This window comes from Melopsittacus undulatus, chromosome 1 (assembly GCF_012275295.1).
Source record: "Melopsittacus undulatus isolate bMelUnd1 chromosome 1, bMelUnd1.mat.Z, whole genome shotgun sequence".
Lineage (NCBI taxonomy): Eukaryota > Metazoa > Chordata > Aves > Psittaciformes > Psittaculidae > Melopsittacus > Melopsittacus undulatus.
The window spans coordinates 107,993,892-108,015,959 of NC_047527.1; the positions used below are offsets into that span (position 1 = coordinate 107,993,892).

General features: G+C 41.3%; 1 protein-coding gene across 1 annotated transcript in view; it reads right to left on the reverse strand.

Moving 5' to 3' along the window:
* Positions 1-22,068, reverse strand: part of DIP2C (disco interacting protein 2 homolog C) — a 230,050-nt gene that overhangs the window by 123,181 nt on the left and 84,801 nt on the right. Inside the window, exon 3 of the mRNA XM_034061370.1 lies at positions 9,437-9,547. The gene's annotated coding sequence lies outside the window, so the exon portion shown is untranslated. The remainder of the gene's footprint in view (positions 1-9,436; positions 9,548-22,068) is intronic.

Consider the following 22,068-nt stretch of genomic DNA (forward strand, 5'->3'; position numbering starts at 1 on the left):
ACCTATGTTTCTGATAAAATGTATTCCCTTCTGTTGGTTTTGCTGTGTTTTCAGTTTCCCAGTAATTATAAAGCCTTGATACTGAATCCCCTGCTGTTTAAGAAACACAAATATGAAAAACAAACTATTGCCTAGTTTCTGCTGTACAGATGCAGAATTATCTAACAGAGTCCCTACCATCTTCTGCAGCTTGGTTTTCCAGTTCTGAAGCAATGGTACTTCCATCCCTCCTTTCAGGGACTTACTCCTGGAAGGGAAGAATAAGACTGCTTGGAGACATACCTAGATGTGATCTGAATTCATCCATTTCATGTGCATGTTCCTTTTGCCTTATGTAATTCCTCTCTCCTGGGCAATTTTTATCTATTTTTTTATTAAGCCTTTGGAAACAATCTTTCTCCCTTTTCTTTAGTAGCAATTCCTGGTAACATGATGATACAAATGGGAGCAGGACAGGCCCAAGGAATCTCAGAAGGTTTAGCATCCTTGTTTTTTATGAGATCATTCACAAACACAACTGACTTACTTACAGAATGGCAGATTATTAAGATCAAGAATGATTCTCTAATGAGAATGGCAAAGGATTTTTAAGAAGAGGTTATTTTTTGCACACAGAAAACATATTTATGTCTTATTTATACTGCAGTAGAGGATCAGTTCTGAAGTCAGATATTTAACAAGTAAGTAAACCCACAAGTCTCTGCTTCAGGGAAGCCAGCAGCTGGGACAGCATCAAGGAAAATAGCTGGAAGAAGAGGCAGAGGTGGCTTGCAGGAATCAGTAGGAGCAAGGGCAGTTACTGCTACACCAAAGGGAGAACAACAGCAGAATCCTAACAGCTCTGGAGTTGTTACAGGGAGGTAACTGATACTAGGGGAAAACAGCACTATCAGACCAGCACTATCAAAGATGAATTTTGGCTGAAAATTCTAGATAAGGAAACACTAAGTATAGCAAAAGTATGTTAAGTAATTATACAGACGAAAGGTTGTCAATTGTGCCTTACAGGAAACCAGTAGTTGAAAGCATTAAAGTCTCTTATGAGTTTAATCAGACCTTTGTTGTAGCTACCATGGAAACGAAGGATATACTGAGAATTCATTCCCTAATACATAGCCTGTACATACTCTGAGTGGAGATAATTTGGTAGCTACATCTACTAGAAATGCAATCAGGACACACTAAATAGCGTGACACACAGTAAATGTGGTGTCATCACAACAGATTACAGTTAGGCTTTGTCTTTTGATTATTCTGGGCTGACAGCACTGACTTATTTTCAGGCAGATACAGGGCAAGTGATTTCATAAAATTGTTGTGTTCATCCAACAAAGATCAGTCTTTGGAAAATCATCTCATCCCTAGGAATGTGAAAGTAAGTGAGTCCATGTAATAATGGATCTTTGCTGTGGGTGATGCTATAATGAAGCAGGATCAGAATACTTCTGCAATCTCTTTGGGTAAGAATAAGATAGAAAAGAGGGAGCTATGTGTTTTCCTTAAAATAAGAAAGCACATAGCCTGGTCACTGTGACACCTAATTTCTCTTCAGCTGCAAGCAGGTGTGCTATTAATTCTGAAATATGGCATTCACAACAAACCTAGTGAATACTCAACTGAATGCAAGAACATCTGGTCTAAGACAACACTCATTTATACAAGGGTTGTGGAGGTTACTGACAGAAATAAACTGTTGCTTACATTTAAAAAAAATGATTTAAGTGTCTAAGTTTCAGTCTTTGGGATGTTTAAACTATATACACTGGGCCTTTGGTTTTACTGGGAACTAGGGATACATGGATATACAGGGAAAAGTTCCGCTGACTTGTCATGAATTCAGAGCCAAATTTTGTTAACCTGCACATTTTCTGACACTGAAAAGTCAGTGTTTTAGAAAACATCTGTGCTCCCATGAATGTCCCACCAAAAAAAGCAGGGCTCTTCTAGGATGCTGCAGCCAACAAACTCCACTGGTGCAGGAAACTGTGATCCATGCACTCTGCAAAGGGCTGTGCCGTGCCATCACTCAGCTGCTGCCGAGTACCTTCTGGGCAGCTTCTGTCCACCTAGACCACACATGAAGAAGCTAGAAGCTTTTTATACTCTTATGTGGTCAAAAAACTTAACTCTAATGAAAAAAAAAGCATGGCTGTCATATCCCACTTTGGATGGCAGTGGCCATAATCGGTAATTCTGGGTGGAAGGAAGGTAAAAGCTAAACATGTGGTTGGGAAAGCTGTATGGGCAGGCTGTGAAGCACAGATATTATGTGATGGATGCAGAGGATGTCAAAACATCAGACTGAACTCTTTATGACTAGTTTTGCTGAAAGGCATAGTTTTTGCTTTGCTTTGGATTTTTCAGGTATTATAATAAAGATGATTTTAAAATGTTTTTCTCTAAACTCTGAAATTTAGAACTATATTAACTCTACTGATAAGTGAAATAGGAAACCAACATACAGGCCTCCCTCTAATCATTTCATTCCCTCCATTTATTTATTATCTCATTTGTAATGCAATCTGGAAGTCAGCTTTACATAGTGACTTCATCTCGGGCCCCTTTATTATGCAATCTGAAATAAATCAACTTTCTATTTCTTTCCTCTGGAGATCCTTGAGTAATTTTCCTCAAGAGTTCTGCAATTATCCTTACAAATTTTTCTGCTGGGTCAAAGCAAGGATGCAGTCATATAAATCACATCTTTGCAGAAGTTTTTCTTCAAGCTCTTCTTTGCCCTGATTGAGTTGTAGATTGAAAATAAGTTTGTAACTGAGCTAAATCAAATACAAGGTTAACTGATTTCTGAGTAAGTGTATCTACACCTTTAGTAACCCTTACTCAGCTGAAGGGTTAGCAAATTTTTTGTTTTATGTCAAGCTACCTTAATACATATAGGCAGTCCCATCTTGGTACATAGCATATTCATCATGTTTGGTTTTTTTCCTCCTTATTCTTTGGAGAACTGCTAAATGATAAGGGTTCAATAAAAATGATTTCTCAACTCCTTCTATTCCATCCCTTCCTCTACCATGCACTACAACTCTCATATTCTCATAATTCTTTTTTGTCCATTCTGGCAAGATTGCAGAAGGAGATCTTGAATGCCTTTTCAAGCCCACAAAATATAAACTATCCACATATTTTAAATCACTATGAGGTAAGCTGTAAACATATAAAATGTCAGCCCCCTTTGTTATGATCCATACACACACTTACCTCATGGTAAATGAGAACAAATATGTGGTACAGCACATACCAAACCTCCTAGAGCAGAGCTGCTCAGCTACCTTGTGCCTGGTGCCAACTTCCTCTCTCGGATTTGGGTCTCCAGGGTACGTTATTTCACCTCTAGCTCCCTTATTTCAAATTTCCCTCAAACTTAGCCTGGGATGATTTGTTTGGAAGTTTAATGATTTCAAAGCAAAAACAGAATAAGCTGTTCAGTCTTTTATTTATTGAACCACAGTGTGGGAAAGGTGGCTCAGGAACCTGAGCCAGGAGAACTGTACTTAGGATGCACTTGTTTCAGCAAAAAAAATCTCCAAAAATCTCCTATATTAAAACATCTTTCAAGAGAAGTGCCGAATGTGCTTGGAAAATGAGCTGTTCTCTGCAGCATTAAGATCTCTGGGGCAGGGGCTGGCAGCCCCCCAAGAATGGTGCACCAGATTGACTTCTTCCTTCTCATCTTCAGAAAAAAAACAGCAAGACTGAGTGGGAGAAGGGAGGTACTCCTTGCCGAGAGTCCAGGTACCACAATAACCCTACCACCAGCATCCTTCCTCCATGCTACCAGCTGAGAGATGCTGATTCCACATATGGCATTTCTCAAAACACTCCATTTCTCGGCTCACAGCTCTATGCTTATCCACTGCTGTGCTTTTTAAAACCTATCCAAATAGTTCCTGTAGCACATGTGCTCTCACTTGCTGGTCTTTCCTCTAGGACACCGTGAGCACTTAGATATAAAGGCACTGCAATTTCACTTATGCTGCTATTTCCCACATCATTTCTGACATCTGGAAAACTCAGTTTTTAGAGCTCACTGGCCTCGTTTTTCTTCAGTTGCTCCAGGCACTGCAGAACATTGGTCATCTTCAAGGCTTCTCAGAGACCTCATGAGAAACAAGGGACTTATTTGGCCAAACTTATCTGTCATATCCTCATCTCATCAGAGGAGAATTCTACAGCAGAAATCCTAGAGCCAAGCGCTGCTATCTCACTCCTAACAAAAGCATGCACATTTGAACATACTACACCAGATTCCCTAGAATTTAATGTTGATTTTTTTAGTTTTTAATTTTCACTGATCCATACTTTCTTTAGTATTCTCATCACACCTTTCTTTTTTTTTTTTACCAACAGGTGTGGAATCACTAAAAGGCAGGTCCTGACACATGAGAAGATGCTCCGGTTTTCAGCACTGGGATGGAGAACTGAAGCCTTTTGGTTTGGCATAATCTGAATGCCACAGAGGTGTCCCTTTGAAAAAATGAGGTTGGTAAGGTCCTGACGTTTCATTTCTCTATGTTTTGAACATCCAGCTGAGGAAGGATATCATACTTTTCTCTGGAGAGGAGATAAAAGAGGTGCTGAAGGTCTCTGAAGGAGAGCTGCTCTCTGAACCCTGCAGGCCATGAATGGCTGAGAAATGCAGACATGAGGGAGATGTATCACGATCAAGGAAACAATTTATAATCAGGAGGATGTGCCCATTTTACCCATGGCATATTTGGTTTGGAACTGCCACAGCAGCAGGCACTGCTGTACTGCACTGCAGCCTTTATGTGGCAGTAGAGCCCAGCTATGCCTCAGGCCACCAGGATAGCCAGCCACAGGAAAGGGGCCAAACTCTAGCAGTTCTATAACTTCAGGGCTGCACAGAGAGGTTCACCTTCAGAGAGGTTACACATCACTATTTTAAGCACCAAATCAGTGAGACCATTCTTCCAAAAGCAAGACAGCTGATATGATTGTATTTTAAAGAATGGTGGCAGAAGCTTCAGGTCCTTCTACAAGGGGTTTCAGTGTTACAATGAGCAGAATGTAGACAGTACTAATCAGGGAGCAAACACATTCCTAGTAACTGTATGGAAGACATATAGGGCCAACATCTCATTATTCAGCCGAGTTAGTTCATTTAGACATCATGGTAAGACTGTGACAGCTAAACCATCCAGGTTACCTACTTGTTTACTCTACCAAGTAATTTCTGTCTCCTTATATCAACACACTATACCAAACCCATGGATTTGCAGCTTCCAAAAGTATCTGAGAACTCCAGTTCTTCAACTGCACTAAGGAAACAAAGCTGAAGCTACATCTACAAGACCATTATTGACTTCATACTCAACTCTGTGCCTGATTTTGCAGTCATGGCACTTGAACCAGATCAAACCAGATGCTGATGTCTATTCTGCATTGGAGAACAGAAGTGCATGCCAGTTTTTCTTTGACTTGCCTGAAAAGTCACTGGCCAGAAAAAAAACTCTTGGCAAAATACTTATCCAGCCTTCAGCAATATTTGGCTTCAGTGTCGTCTCAAGCCCCCAGATAACATGATACTACAGGCACTGGTTAAAGAATGGCAGCTGCTAGGAGAAAAACACTGCCGCAATCTACATTTGGGAAACCTTTCCAAATACTGTTTCTAAATGAATAAATAATATGAGAGGTTTTATATTCAATAGTAAAGAAATAAAAAACGCTTTTGAATTAGTATCAGCTAAACTAGCCGCCACATTTCTATACAGTAAATAATGTAGTTTAACCCTGCAATGATGCGGTTACTACACTTACAGCATTACCCATTTCTTTAGATATCTGAAAAAACATTACAGCAGCTGACATTTTGCAACACAATGTTCAGGATCTCTTCCTATATAAAAAGAAGCAGCCAGAAAAAAATTAAACCTTTTTGGTTTTAAAGAATTAGATTAAATTGCCAATGTGGGCTGAATTCTAAAATCAATTTATCTTAAAACACAAGGAGTATTAGGAACATTTAGGAGAAAGAAAAAAAAAACTTCCATAAACTCAGAGTCAATTTTATTTAGAATATAAAAATCATAGAAACCAGGTTTTCAAACTAATAGTGCTGAAAAATTCTATCACAACATTAATGAAATAATGATGATGATAATAATAATAACAACAACAATAATGAACAAAGTGAAAAAATAGGTATTTAAAATGTCACAGTCTGACATTTTCCATAATAAAAGAGTACAAGTTGAAGGTGATATTAGTGGCAGGACTGATTTTGAGTCTCCAAAGAGAATTCATTAAACAATCTTCACTTACATCTAAATTTATGTAAAAAGCAAAGGCATGGAAGGAGAGTTCGATGACTTCCAGGATGCTAGTTTTCCAATTAGGAAAACCTTACCAAGAAGGGGCAGAAAAGGACTTTGATCAGAGTTGGAGTAGAGGACTCGTTTGCAGATGTCAAATGAAATAAATGGTGCAAAAAACCTAAGAAAGGAAAATGTTTTCCTAGAAGTGAATTACTTATTGGTTAAAGATTGGGCATTCATTCTGGTTTGTGCCTTTTCCAAGAAGATGTGCCAAATACGATAGCAAGCATTGAAACTGGGTAACAGCTAGGATCGAATAATTGGAGTGTGATCAGAGCAGAGATGCTAGAGTATTAAGTACAACAAAACAACAAGCAAAACAAAGACTTCTACCTGAAGCAAATCTGAATCTGTAGACAAGATAACAAGAAAGAAATCTGAGTCGCAAGTTTGTAACCTGCAGTAATAAGCAAGTATGAGTCATGAGATCAAGAAATAAATAGACTTCTGATCTCAGAGGCAATGTACAGAAGGGGAGAACAAAATTCAGAGTAGGAACATAGCACTGTACCTTAGCAAAGGTCATCTGAAACTAAATTTGAAGAAGATGACCTCAGAACTCTTCAAAACTGCAGTGGAAGTTTACATTTACCTTCATCAACATCTGCTACATACAGTTGAAGTGACTGAAGATGCTGTAGGTGTTCAAACCCATTTGCTGGAGAGCTCAGTGACTTGCTGAGGAGTCATGCTATACACAGTCAAGGTAGAAATTCAAAGCCGTGCTGTAAGTCTCCAAAATACTGTCAAGCTTTCCAGGTTTAATACCAAGGATATTTTCAGAGCAGCAAGAGAGATCTGGATTTATAGTATATTCCTGACTTTCCTGAGATGAGACTCCTGCACTAACAAGCAACCCCTTGCACTTAAACCCTTACTTTTCCTCTCAGCAGCAAAATTTGTATCTTTATTATTTATATATAACATTATAATGCTCCACTCCATAAGGCAGGACCTTATGTACCATTTCACTGAACAAATGCCTTCCTTTCAAGGCAGAAGGCAGTGACCAAGAAGTTGCAACACCAACTCAGAGCACTCTAGGGGTATCAGGACAGGCACATAGGGAAGATGTGCATGATGTCTCCTTTCGCTCATCCCCAAACTGGCTCAACATCTTTGTTTACAAATTGCAAGCATAGCTCAAGCAGACAACTTCCAACACACATTTTTTGAACAGAATGGCTCTGGAGAGTCACAGCTTGGAGGTTTGAAGACCATGGGTTGCACACCTACAAACTAGACAATTTCAGGAGTGGCATTTTTACTTGTTTGAAAACACTGTAGAAATCAATCAGTGTAATGAGGGAGAAGCTTCTAGGGGCTTATATATCAAGGACTTATTATGCAGATCCTACAACCATCATTCGATGGAAAACTGGTAGCATCTACAGTGTGAACCCAAGGTTTCTGAGAGGAGAAGGGAGTTTTTCAAATTTATCAGAATGGTCTGGACAGAAATTAACTTTCTCTGCCAACATTTATCATTTCATTTTCCTTTAAGTAGGACTGGAAAGCTCTTTGAGTAATAGAATGAACCAGAGATATATTACAAAAGGTTTTATAAGGAGTTCTCTATAATTTTCCACAGTTGTGTCAGCACAATGCCACAACTTGCTGACTGCATCCAGCAAGATGCATCTCAAACACAATCCAGAATCTCCACAGTTGGCTCCTTGGCGCCTTCAACAACCATCATGCCCTGGCTCCCGACTCTGAGCTCACAAGGGTTTCTCTGCCATAGTGATTGATGGGTGCTGCTCTCTATAGCTCCCTTATTCTGCTGCTGCAAGAGAGGTAGCACTGGACAACCAGACCTTCGCTTTCCGGCTGTCATCTGAGAAGCATGCTTAATACTGCAGTAGTTGAAACAATGGTTCAGCACAGCTACCCTTCATCCAGTTAAGATGTAGTACATGCTGTTTATGACTTCAAAGGTAAGAGTAAAGGAGTTTCAGAATTCACTTTTCCTTCAGTTATAAACCAATCACTTCCTTCACTTGTTGTTATATCTGAAGCAACATCGTGAAGGTATTTGGATCCCATTCATTTGGCAATGAGATTTTACCCTTTTGTTCATCTTTGAAATTAGTTTTATCTTCTTATCAGTGCTTCTGTTTAGGGCATTATGATGCTCCCAACTTGCTATACTTCAAATTAGATATTTTTTTCATGGTATTCACCAAACTGGAATCACTACAACAAAATCCAGCTGCGCCACAGAACCACAGACTAGTGGAGGTCGGCAGGAACCTTTGGAGATCATTCAGTCCAGCTCCCTGCTCAAAGCAAGATCACCTACAAGAGACTGCTTGGGGACATGTTCTGAATAGATCCAAGGGTGAAGACACCACAACCTCTCTGGTCAACCCATGCCAGTGTTTAAACACTCAGAGTAAAAGTTTTTTCTCATGCTTAAATGGAATTTTTCATATTTCAGTTTGTACCTACTCTCTCTTGTTCTATCACTAAGCACCACTGAGAAGAGTCTGGCTCCATCTTCTTTACTTCTCCCAAGCTACTTATATACATGGATAAGAACACCTGAGCCTTCTCTTCTCCATTACTCCAGCCCTAGCAGTCTCTCCTCACACAGAAAAGGCTCTGTTCTTTTAATTATCAATTCCTTTAATGATTCCTCTAATCATCTTTGTGGTCTTTTGTTGGACTCACTCCAGTATGTCCCATCCATATCTATGTTGTACTGGGGAGCCCAGCACTGGACCCAGCACTCCAGATGTACCTCACAAATGCTGAGCAGAGGGTAACAACCACCTCCCTTGACCTACTGGCCCCTCCTGGGCCCACACTTTCCCTACTCTTCCTTTTGCTGCTGATGTGCCTGCAGAAGCCCTTCTTGCTGCCCTTCACGTTTGTTGTCATTCAATTCCAGATATACTTTGGATTTGTAAATCCACCCCTGAATGCTTGGACAGTGTCTTTGTATTCATACAACAAATCTCTCACAAGTATAGCTACTACATGTGCTTACAGCAAAATTTCCCTTAAAGAAGCAAGGAACAGAAGCAACTATTTTAACTTTTCATTCCAATTCTGCGGACTTCAATTCTACTTACCCGATCTATAGCGCTCATCCCGTGACCCTGAGGACCTGCGTCGGTGATATCGAGAGGAAGAGGACGGAGTAACAGGAGTTCGACGTTCTTGTGGCAGTGCCTGGTCCACCCCTGCATTAATTAAAAAACAAAACAAACAGCTCATTCTTAGGAGTGAGGAGGAGGAGTTCAGCCTACCTTAGAAGCAGAAAAAGAGCATCCAGTGGCTAAATCATGCCATGTCAATTGGTTACACGGTACTTGCCTCTGGTCAGCTTTTCTGATGTGGTTATTTTGGTGGCTCTCCCTAAGACAACCTTTTTCCAAGATCATAGACTCCATAAGAAGAGCATACAGGCAGCAAGCTTGGTGATGCTGTTTTATTTTCCCAAACATGTGACCTTACATAAGGTAGTATTCAGGAAATATTTTGATGTGCTAAGAAAGGCAGGCACCATTGCAAAGGATCTTGAAGCTTTCCTACAAACTGACTAAAAGCAATTCCTAAGAAGACTTATATTGATAATACAAGTCTAATAGTCTATCTACATATTATATATATAATACATATATATATATCTATAGTCTATATAATACCTAATATTTTAGTCTTCCCAGTGCGCATTACCTAAAACCTCACGCAGTTGGATGACACCACCTGGTGACAACAACATACTAACCTACAGAAACTAGATACCCTGTAGGAAGGGAACTATATTAATACCTACAGGCATTTTTAGCTTCCAAGAGCCAGAGAGTAAACAATAACTGCACCAAACCAGGCTGAAAACAGTGACCTGTTCCAGCAAAACAACAAAAATAACTCAGTGTTATAAAATACATATACCTGCAGGGCCTCAGTAAGGATCTCTAAACATCCAATATTTAAGATTCATCCCCTTCTCATAGTGAATTTGCTTTTCTTAAAAATAGGTGTTTTCTTTAAGGCTCCTTAAATGACAGTAATGCTGTAACAGCAGCATTGTATATAAACACTTCTAGAAACTGATGTTCCTTGACATCTTCCAGAGAAGGGTGAAATAATTACGCATGAAAATTCAAACAAACAATACGAAAAGAGAGCAAACCTGCATATATAATAGTGGCATAATATGTTACCCTGCTGTCTTCCACAGAAGAACCTGAGCAGACAAGCCCAGTAAGCCCAGAGCCTTAGGCACTGTGATGCACAGGAGCAAAAAGACAGGACTACCTGAAGAAATGAACTCAATTCTTCCCTATTACATTTGCCTTTAAAAAGTAGTTCCCCTATGTGGAACTGTAAGGACAGAAATAAAATTGACCTCTTGCATATGGGGTTGACAGTAGGAAAGACCTTGTTAAAAAGGTCTTTGTTAAAAAGAAAGTTAAAATCACTTTATTAAACTATTAAGCATTCAAAGATATGGCTAATAAACAAAGCAATGCTTGGAAATACATTCATATTTTTCAATTAAAACATAATGTAAACCCTCTCCACGGCTATTTTTGAACTATTCGATGCCTGCTTATTGGATAGGGATAAGAGTTTCTGTTTGTCGAAACAAAAAATTTCAGACCAAACAAAAATGCTATGTTGATTTCAAGCAGTCTCAATTATGTTTCAATGAAGTCTTTAAAAAGCATAATTTAAAAGCCATTGTACCCTTTGTATACTTATTTCTTTGTGAAAACAAACTGAACTCCAAATACAGCTTCTCTCTTGAATCTTTGGAATATTAGCAATGTCAAGTCTTCTTTGATTTTGTGGAAAAGTGGCTGGTTGGCTGAAAAACATACTTGGAGTAAAATCTCAGACACATAAAAACCAGAGTGAATCCATGCATTTTCTTCTACTCAGATCGTGACTAATCATTTATACCCTTACATCAAATAAAATGTCTTCATTTTACACAGTACTGTGTAATTTCACTTGCCCTCAAGCCTTCATATTCTTTAAGGCAGGTGAACATAACTTCTGAATCACTGAAATAAGCAGAAGAAATATTTTCTCCTCATTTGCAGTTTTTCCTTTCTTGCTGGGTCACCCTGAGAACCAGCAATATAACATTAACAATAAAATTAATTTTGATTGAAAGTTTTCAATACTTTCTGGAAATCACATCCATTTACAGAAAAAAAAAAACCCACACTCCAGAAACATGAGCCTAAAAAACTGCTGCTGTGTGAGAGATGTTGTGAAGAAAGCAGTGCCACAACTACCCATGGCAAATGACTTGTGTAGGGCAACGGCATGTGGAGAAGAACAAACAAAAATAATTGAGGTGTTACTACTGAAGTACAACATCATGATTACACAGTAAAAGGGGATTAAGTGCATTCTTACAACAACAAAACCACATGGAGTAGGCTTTAGAAACACTATGGGGAAATTAAGTTGTGAGGAAAAGCATGAGTTTCAGAGGTGCACAGCTGCTGGGGGAGGGAGAACTTTCAGGTACACCTGAAAGCTGTTGAGAGCTGACAAAACACATTCAGGCCTGCGGTTTCCTTCTCTTGGCTATGAGACACCTCAAGCGTCTCATTCTCTTCTGCAGCTGTGGGCAGTGCTAAAAGCTCTTTTCAAGGTGTCCAAAAGACAGTGCATGTAAGGTAAACTCAAAGTTACTCTCTGTTGCAGAAGACAGGATACCCCATCAGCAAGGCAGCACAGCTGCCTAATGTACTCCCTAACATTGCAAAGGGCTCTTCCCTCCTCTGGTTCACTACAGAGATTTATGCAGTTACTTGTTCTTAGTACAGGTATCTTTCATCTAATCTGAAAACTGAGACACTTTCAGCAGTTTAATTCCCACTTATTTTGTATATGTGTGTTTGTTCTTTTAAGAAAGTCTGTTCTTACGTAATAGGTAACACAGCGTGTCTTCGTGCAGTTAGGAAAAAGCCCCAACATCCTGCGCTAGCAGTCATTTAAGGCCATAGCAAACTAAACGACAATATCAAAATACCTTCCACTTTTATGAGGTCCGGGGATCCTTTGATGGCTTTACTTCCCACTTTCCCATAAATATAACAACAGTGAACCTCTACCCAAGTATTGAGCACAACGTGGGAACTTGGCTCTCCAAAAGCACTGATTTACATGAGGAAGTTAATTCTGTATCAAAATGGCTCTCTGTTTGCCATCTGTGGGGAAACCTCTCTCCACACGAAGTTCCTTTAAGGTGAGAAAACGCAGAGCATAGCCTCACTTTGGAGAGACAGTAAGAAACCTAATGACGGTTCCTTACAGAAGGCTCTGGAGCAGGAATTATCTGGCACTGCCTGGACTCACACCTTTGCTTCCCATGCACCTGCTCCTTCACACAGCACCAATAATGGTGTGAGACAAAGTATACAATAGCAAGAACCTACATACTGCCATTCCTGAGTGATGGGTAGGAGTAAAAGCCACACAGAACAATGAACACCACGAAATCAGTGAAGTGTTGCCATAAATAGCAAAGCAGTGTTAAGAGCAGAACTGTTCACCTCCATGAAGGCTCTAGCCACATAGTGCAGTAACAAGCATCTTTTTTTTTCACTTATACTTCTGAACATAACTAAACCCCAAAATTGATAGCTTTCACAGCCAGCACACAGGGTCCCTGAGTTAAGTGCTAATGCTTGTTCAAGTGCAGCTTTGCATTTGGGAATCAGTGGAAGTGGTGGCATAATGGGCTTCAAGAATTCATACTTGGATCAATTCCTAAATTTAAGGAGGCAGCAGAACAATTAATGGCTTTCATAAGAGAAAGAACAGTGTCATGCCAGTGCCCTGTGCTCAGACACAATCACAGTCACTGTCAAACTGGCATCAATCGTAGTAATACCAGTCCACCCCAACCTTGCCTCTAAAGCACAAACTCGAAAGGTAAGTGTAATTAGCACTAATGATTGACTTACCACAGGTTATGAAGAATTTTAGTTATATATATATATATATATATATATATATATATGCCTGGACCACAGTTATTTTACATAAAAGGCTGAGAAGTCAGTGCTTTATGCTCATCATGTTACACATATGCATTACCAGGTGCACTGGAGAGAACAGCCACATACTTAACACAAGCATTAGTTCATTTACCTAATGCTGCTAATGTGGGCTTCAGCTTGCAGATTAAGACACCTATATTTAGGTGTGTATAAGAAGGTGCTTAAAAGCTAAGCTCCCATTACAAAAAAGAGATTTACGCCAGCACTCACAAGTTTAAACAGAGATGTCCACTGTCTTTTCAGATCATAGAATCATAGAATAGTTAGGATTGGAAAGGACCTTAAGATCATCTAGTTCCAACCCCCCTGCCATAGGCAGGGACACCTCACACTAAACCATATCACCCAAGGCTTCATCCAACCTGGCTCTGAACACTGCCAGGGATAGAACATTCACAACCTCCCTGGGCAACCCATTCCAGTACCTCACCACCCTAACAGTAAAGAATTTCTTCCTTAGATCCAGTCTAAACCTCTGCTGTTTAAGTTTCAACCCATTACCCCTTGTCCTATCACTACAGTCCCTAATGAATAGTCTCTCCCCAGCATCCCTATAGGCCTCCTTCAGATGAAGGTTGCTATGAGGTCTCCATGCAGCCTTCTCTTCTCCAGGCTGAACAGTCCCAACTTTCTCAGCCTGTCTTCATATGGGAGGTGCTCCAGTCCCCTGATCATCCTTGTGGTCCTCCTCTGGACTTGTTCCAACAGTTCCATGTCCTTTTTACACTGAAGACACCAGAACTGCACACAATACTCCAAGTGAGGTCTCACAAGAGCAGAGTAGAGGGGCAGGATCACCTTCTTAGACATGCTTGTCATGCTCCTCTTGATGCAGCCCAGGATACAGTTGGCTTTCTGGGCTGTAAGCGCACACTGCTGGCTCATGTTCATTTTCTCATTGACCAACACCCCTAAGTTCTTCTCCGGAGGGCTGCACTGAATTTCCTTTTTGCCCAACCTGTAGCTGTGCCTGGGACTGCTCCAACCCAGGTGTAGGACCTTGCACTTGGCATGGTTAAACTTCATGAGATTGGCATCAGCCCCCCTCACAAGTGTGTCAAGGTCCCTCTGGATGGCATTCCTTCCCTCCAGCGTATCAACTGAACCACACAGCTTGGTGTCATCGGCAAACTTGCTGAGGGTGCACTCAATCCCACTGTCCATGTCACGGACAAAGATGTTGAACAAGACCGGTCCCAGCACTGATCCCTGAGGGACACCACTCGTTACTGATCTCCAGACAGACATTGAACCCTTGACCACAACTCTTTGAGTGCAGCCATCCAGCCAGTTCTTTATCCACCGAGTGGTCCACCTATCAAATTGATGTCTCTCCAATTTAGAGACAAGGATGTCATGTGTGACAGTGTCAAATGCTTTGCACAAGTCCCGGTAGATGATGCCAAATGCTCCACCCCTGTCCATAATTTCTGTAGCCCCACCATGGAAGGCCACCAAATTGGTCAGGCAGGATTTTCCCCTAGTAAAGCCATGCTGGCTGTCTCCAAGCACCTTGTTGTTTTTCATGTACCTTACCATGCCTTCCAGGAGAATCTGCTCCCAGTTTTGCCAGGCACAGAGGTGAGACTGACTAGTCTGTAATTCCCCGGGTCATCTGTTTTTCCCTTCTTGAAAATGGGGGTTATATTTCCCTTTTTCCAGTCATCAGGAAGTGCACCTGACTGCTGTGATTTCTCAAATACGATGGCCAGTGGCTTTGCAACTTCAATCGCCAGCTGCTTCAGGACCCGCGGATGGATTTCATCAGGTCCCACGGACTTGTGTACATTCAGGTTCTTAAGATGTTCTTGAACCAGATCCTCTCGTACAGTGGGCCCAAGGTCTAGATTTTCACAGTCCCTGTGTCCGCCATCCAGGACTCGGGTGGTGCGGTCAGAGCCTTTGCCCGTGAAGACCGAGGCAAAGAAGCCATTCAGAACCTCAGCCTTCTCCAAATCCTGTGTAGCCAGTTCTCCCAAAAGCTTCCGGAGGGGGCCTACATTGTCCCTAGCCTGTTTTTTAGCCGCTACATATCTATAAAATCCCTTCCTGTTACCTTCAACATCCCTTGCCAAGTTTAGCTCCAGTTGGGCCTTAGCTTTCCTAACCCGATCCCTAACTTCCCGGACAACATCCCTGTATTCATCCCAGGCCACCTGTCCTTGCTTCCACCTTTTATAAGCCTTTTTTTCCTTCAAAGTTTCCTCTGCATCTCCTTATCCATCCAAGGAGGTCTACTGGCCCTTCTGCTGCACTTCCTTGTAGTCGGGATGCAACACTCCTGAGCTTGTAGCAGGTGATCCTTGAATATTAACCGAGAGTCTTGGACCCCCCTGCCCTCTAAGGCTTTATCCCATGGAACCTTGCTAAGCAGGTTCCTGAAGAGGCCAAAGTCTGCCCTCTTGAAGTCCAGGGCAGTGAGCTTGCTGAACGCTCAGATACTGTGGATAATGATACCTGGCTTGACCAGAATGGCATACATCCCTTTAAGTCCTGTTTTATATGTGCTCACTCTCTACAGATGTATCCGATACCTTAGGAAATACTGAACAGTATTAGACATACGAACCCTGTAAAGCCTTCAGAGCTACACAGGTGGTCAGCACAGGTATCTGCTTTGGAATAAGCTGAAAAGCTTTATGGGTTTCATCAACTGAATTAATGGTGTCTCTTCATGTAAGAATTGCAACTTGAATACCAGTTTAATAGGCAGGCCACTTAATGCAGATGTATCAATCTACAAATCCTAATCTTCAAGCTAGATCCTGCCTCAATTGTATTTAGCTAAAACATGCAAGAACTTCAGTAGATTTCTAGAATCACAGAATGATAGAACAGTTACAGTTGGGAAGGACCTTAAGATTGTCAAGTTCTAACCCCCCTGCCATGGGCAGGGACACCTCACACTAAACCATGTCACCCAAGGCTCTGTCCAACCTGGCCTTGAATACTACCAGGGATGGAGCATTCACAACTTCCTTGGGCAAACCATCCCAGTGCCTCACTACCCTCACAGTAAGGAATTTCCTCCACATATCCAATCTAAACTTTCTCTGTTTAAGTTTAAACCCGTTACCCCTTGTCCTATCACTACAGTCCCTAATGAATAGTGCCTCCCCAGCATCCTTATAGGCCCCCTTCAGACACTGGAAGGCTGCTATGAGGTCTCCATGCAGCCTTCTCTTCTCCAGGCCGAATGCTACTGCAAGTTGCATAGTTTCATTTTTAGAATCAGAGAATGGTTTGGGTTGGAAGGGACCTTAAAGTTCATCCAGTTTCAACCCCTGCCATTGGCAGGGACACCTTCCACTGGACCAGGTTGCTCAAAGATCTGTGCAACCTGGTCTTGAAGACTTCAGGGATGGGGCAGCTAGAACTTCTCTGGGCAACCTGTGCCAGTGCCTTGCTACCCTCATCGTGCAGTTTCTTCTTTGCATCTAATCTAAATCTCCACTCTGTTAGTTTAAAGCCATTGCCCTTGTCCTGTCACTACATGCCCTTATAAGAAGCTCCTCTCCAGATTTCTTGTTGGCCACTTTAGGTACTGGAAGCTGCTTTAAGGTCTCCCCAGAGCCTTCTCTTCTCCAGGCTGAAGAAGTCCAACTCTCTCAGCCTGCTCCATAGCAGAGGTGCTCATGATCACCTTTGTGGCCTCCTCTGGACTCACTCCAGCAGGTCCACGTCCTTCTTATGCTGGGGGCCCCAGAGGTGAGTGCAATACTCAGGTGGGGTCTTAGCAGAGCAGAGTAGATAGGGAGAATCACCTCTCTTGACCTGCTGGCCCCACTCTTTTTGAGGCAGCCCAGCATATTGTTGGCTTTCTGGGCTGCATGCATACATCTTCAGGGCATGCTGAACTTCTTGTCAACCAGCACTACCAAGTCCTTCTCAGGGCAGCTCTCAACCTATTCTCTGCCCAGCTTGTAGTTGTGTTTGCATCTTAAAAGCACAGAAGGTGCAAAATTGTCAGCTGGAAACAGGCTCCACCTTCTTCTATCTTCTTTTTTTTTTTGCCTTCCATCTTTTTGTTCATCCTCCTTCTCCTTTCTTTATTACTTCTTTTTGTAACTAAATTGAAGTGCTATGTGCTGATAATGTGGCAATAGCTGCATTGCCCTCTCCAACAGAGGGCAATTGTTTCATAATGACAGCTGACAAGTTGCTTTGATATATCTCTTGTTCCTATGTCTGCGTGAAATTTTTTTAATCTAAAAATATTTTAAAGCTGAAATTTCTAGTTGACAAGAAATAGAAGGCATTCTTAGACACAGGCTGCATATATTGTTCTAAAATAACTCACAGTGTGTGCCCCCAGGAGAGAGAGCTGTAGGATAAACCCAGCAACTCCAGCACTAGTGGGAAGGAAGGCAAACAATGTTTGAAGAAACATTGTTTATCTTCTGTTCAAATAATTTCCTGAGCTTCTATACAGTGGCTGGTGGCTCAGCTTTAAAAGCAAAGCCAGGTGATGAAGCATTTTGTAAACAGGTTAAATGTCACACTATCCCCATGGAACTTGTTACTTAGTGTGGCACTTCACTCTTCCTATCAAGCATACATCTAAGTAATGAATTCACTGGATAAGCCAAAGGAGATTTAAAATGTGATACTCCACACCAAAGCTATCCAGGAAAGTGGAGCTACTTTCTGTTAGGTAAGTCTGGAGAAAATGGCATTTCTTATTAGATATGTTTAATTAACAATCTTTCCTTCATAGGTGAGCTTTCACACTTTCTCCTGCACTTGGTTCTAATTTCAAACAATGCACATGCTTCAAATTGTTCTTTATTGCAATCTTGATCTTGCCCTCCAATATTTCCTTGAAAGCTTTACCTTTCAGTTCAAGCTTTGCATGGCTACTGTTGGGCTTCTTTTTTCTCTCCATTATCTCAGTGATGGTGGATATTGATGTTCGTTTGATTTCCATTTTTCTCTAGACAGTCCCACAGCTTCAGTGTACCATCTGAAGATGCTTTTTGGAGTATATGTAGAAAAAGGCTACCTATCCACACAGCAAACACGTTCATCAATGTTCTGCTCAATTTACACTGCAGACAAACTGGGCCAGTGTTGTGAATTCCAGCAGTTTCTCATTTTGACAGCAGCACCCAACTCTTCATGTGCCTTCACTGGCTCCACCTCCTGCTTCAGCCCAGATAAGCTTTGTATCAGGGCCCTCAGTGGTATATTTCCTTTTATCCTCTGACTGAGCCATCTTTTCTGTGTCAGAATATTAGACCAACATCTTCATGTTTCCTTCTATGCTCTTATATTTCACAGATGGTCTCCACAAACTTCAACAGATATTTCACAGAAATTTTTCAAATTCTTTGAAAAACACCCTGACTCTGATGTGTACTAAAAGTATCCTTCCCAAAAAAGCCACCATAATGAGTGCTGAAACTGTTAACCACATTACTGATTTCATCATGTACTCGTTTCTTCCCTTACACACACTTTTTTGGCTTTACTTTGGGGCATAAAGTTTTTGAAGGAAGGTGTTTTTTGCTCTCTGTTTGGACAAAGTTTAATATTATGAGGTCTCACTGCTAGATAGGAAACAGAGGTGCCATTAGAAAACAAAGAATGCATAAGCTGGTAACTGGGCTCTCAGCGCAGCAAAAGGGAAGCAATAACTATCATGCTTTAATTTTTGGCCTCGGGGGTAGATCACAGATCCTTTCAGAACCTTCTTTTTTAAACAGACCAGGCTCTGCAAAGCATCCACCAGTTCAAACCAAAATCCTTTTTAAAAAAAACAACACTTTCTATGTGTTCATCTGTGTGCCAGAGTTTCTCATCTTTGAAACATCTGTCACACAGGTTTCAGAAATGTGTCTTTGAGTTGTGCAATGCATATGCCTTTCAATGAGATTAATGTTCTCAACACACATATATGCTTTGAAATGCCCCATCATCATTATCCCTTGATAAGATCTTCAAGAATTAGGAAGACAGATGTGATAGGAATACTCATCATTAATAAAGTGAATACATGAGGGTTTTTTTTTTTTTTAAATTCCAGAATCGTGCTTCATTTAACAACTTCCTGACAATCTTTGCAATCCAAATAATATCTGTGGAAGAGAAAATGAAATTGTAATCACCAAGTTTACTTAGAGTGCCCAAAGGAGTAGCAGCAGGAACAGCTGAAAGCAAATGTATGCATGCATAAACATAGGGAAGTATGCAAATTACATATATATATGTCATGTTAATAACAGTGGATGTGGAAATCAGTTCCTGTAATTCTACAGACAATTGTTTCTTGGTAAGGTAAAGGGATCTTCTGTGCCAATGTATTATCTTCTCTGCACCGCATAGTTTGAAATCTCCCTGTGCTGCTGCTGTTGGGGCTCCAGCAGCAGGAGATGCAGTGATCTGTCTCTAGGCCTGTGAAAGGAGCAGCGGGTGGCTCTAAAATACCACATCTCACAAGTTTATTAGCGATAATAAATAAAGCACTGGTGACTGGTCTACATGGTTATGCTACAAATAGAGCTGCACTGGTGGTACCAATGATGGGAAATTACAGAAAGTAATCTAGTGTAGACACAACACTTGATTAAGAGAGATTGAACCACCCATGTCTAAGCTGTTAGGAGCAAAGCTTAATTGACAACAACATCGTCCCTGTTCTGTGAATGAATAATCAAATTTCCTGGCACAAGACTGGAAGCAAATTGGGAAAAAACACAGCTTATGGGGGATGTAGATAATTTAGTTACTTTTCTTCTAGGAAGGGTTTCTTTTAATAGCATGCAAGCAGCTGTCCACATGTTATCTTACCCAGAACTGACTGATCTAATCAAGATAATCTTCAGAAAGTTATTCTGAAATCAAAGCCTGTTTCAGCAGTTACTCTTTCAGTTCCTGACTCTCATGGCTCCTCTACAGAGGCAGCAAGAGAAAGGTCAGAGCACAAGAGAGACTGGGATATACATGCAGATATAGAGGTCCAGATTCACTACTATTTTTAGATGTCTGATGTACGGGTACACTAAGAAAAGTAAAAACTACTCTGCACAGAACATCTCCAGCTACAAACTGATCTCCTGAGAAAGCATTTAGATGAAACAAAGATGTACTTTCATCTCACTAAGTTAAAGCAGGTGGGGATTTAATGGGAACAAAAAAGCGGGCTCCCCCTGTCCTTTCTCCCATTAACACTGCCAAACACAGCATATCCGTTCCGGATTGCTGGATGTTCGACAGCCCGTCTGGAACAGTACAAATGTCCTTTGCATATGTGCAGTCTGTGCAGCATCTGGATGTGTCAGACCTACTGTGCATGCACTGCAGAGTCAACCTGCAGATGTGCAGCAGATCCAGCACGTCCTCAGTGTGTCAGACTTGCTACATGTTTGCTGTACAGCATCTGTGACAAAACACTCTCTGGGACTGTCCTATCAAAAACTGGGAGCCTAAAAGTGAACTCCCACATCACCTGGTAGAGTATCAACCACTTGGCTGCCCAGCTCCACTTATCAGTAATCCCATTCCTGAAAAGAAACTGCTCTCCCTTTCTAAAATGACAGCATTTCAATGAGCACAACAAAAAGACCATATATGTATGTGTGTTTATAATGTATACAACCAACCCTTCTACTTCCTCCATTTAGCACTTAGGTGATTTTATATCATTAATTCTGTGAAACCTGGAATTGCAACTTAATTATTCCTATTTTGCAAAAATCTTGGGTGAAGGAAGTTAATCATGCCAGTCCGAGGGAACCTGACTTAAAGCAGCTCCATGTAAGTGGAGAAATACAGACAACACTAAGATCCAGTATGGATCTCCTCCTCCAAACTATTACAGCTACAGCAGACTGGTTTGAAAATGCACAGAGAAGGGCTTCTCAAAGGGATAATCTTTTTATAAGGTTGTCTTGTCCAGTCAGAACTGCAAATATCTTATCTTCCTCTAACTACCTCATACACCGTGTCTAGACTGCCTTCTGGAGTGTGGACTAGCACACAAGCAAGATGTCATGTCCTCCATGTGCCCATATGGTTAGCAAGAGAAAATCTGCTGTCTTGAGGGCTGTGAATCCTCTGTGGCCTTGCTACAAACCCAAAGAGTAGGAGCAGTCTGCCTGCCACCAGCCACAGGTCAACCCCAGAAGGCAGGACAGGTATCTGCTGAAGGGCATGGCTATGCAGGCATGGCTGGGGTCATGCCTTGCTGGTCCGCACTGCAAACACGTAGCCCTGCAGATTGTTCTTCCTCTAGTCTGCTCTACCAGTCTGATGCCTGTTCCTAAAAGTCAATCTGAATGGTTTGGATGTGAGAGGAGTTCAGACAGAGCTCACTACTTGAAAATAGAACAGAATTAGGGGTGGTTAGATTTTTACAGCTTCCTCTGGATTCTGGTGGACTTGGACCTGTCCAGTGCTCTGTAAAAAGGCAGTGCCAAAAACAGAATTAGAAACACATGCCTTCCTGTCTTTCACTAGCTTATTGTATGCAAACTCCTCCGAAGAATCTATGGTATGGAAGCTAGAGAGACATTAACATGTTCAAGTGTTACTAAGAAGCACTATTCCTTTGCCTTTCCCATCAGTTCATTCTTAGGCAGACAAAAGTCGATAATGGCCTTCCAGATGTTGTCCTTTGGTAGTCCTGCCTTGCAACTGGCTGCTCCTGGTGTACCCTATTGATGTAGGTGTCT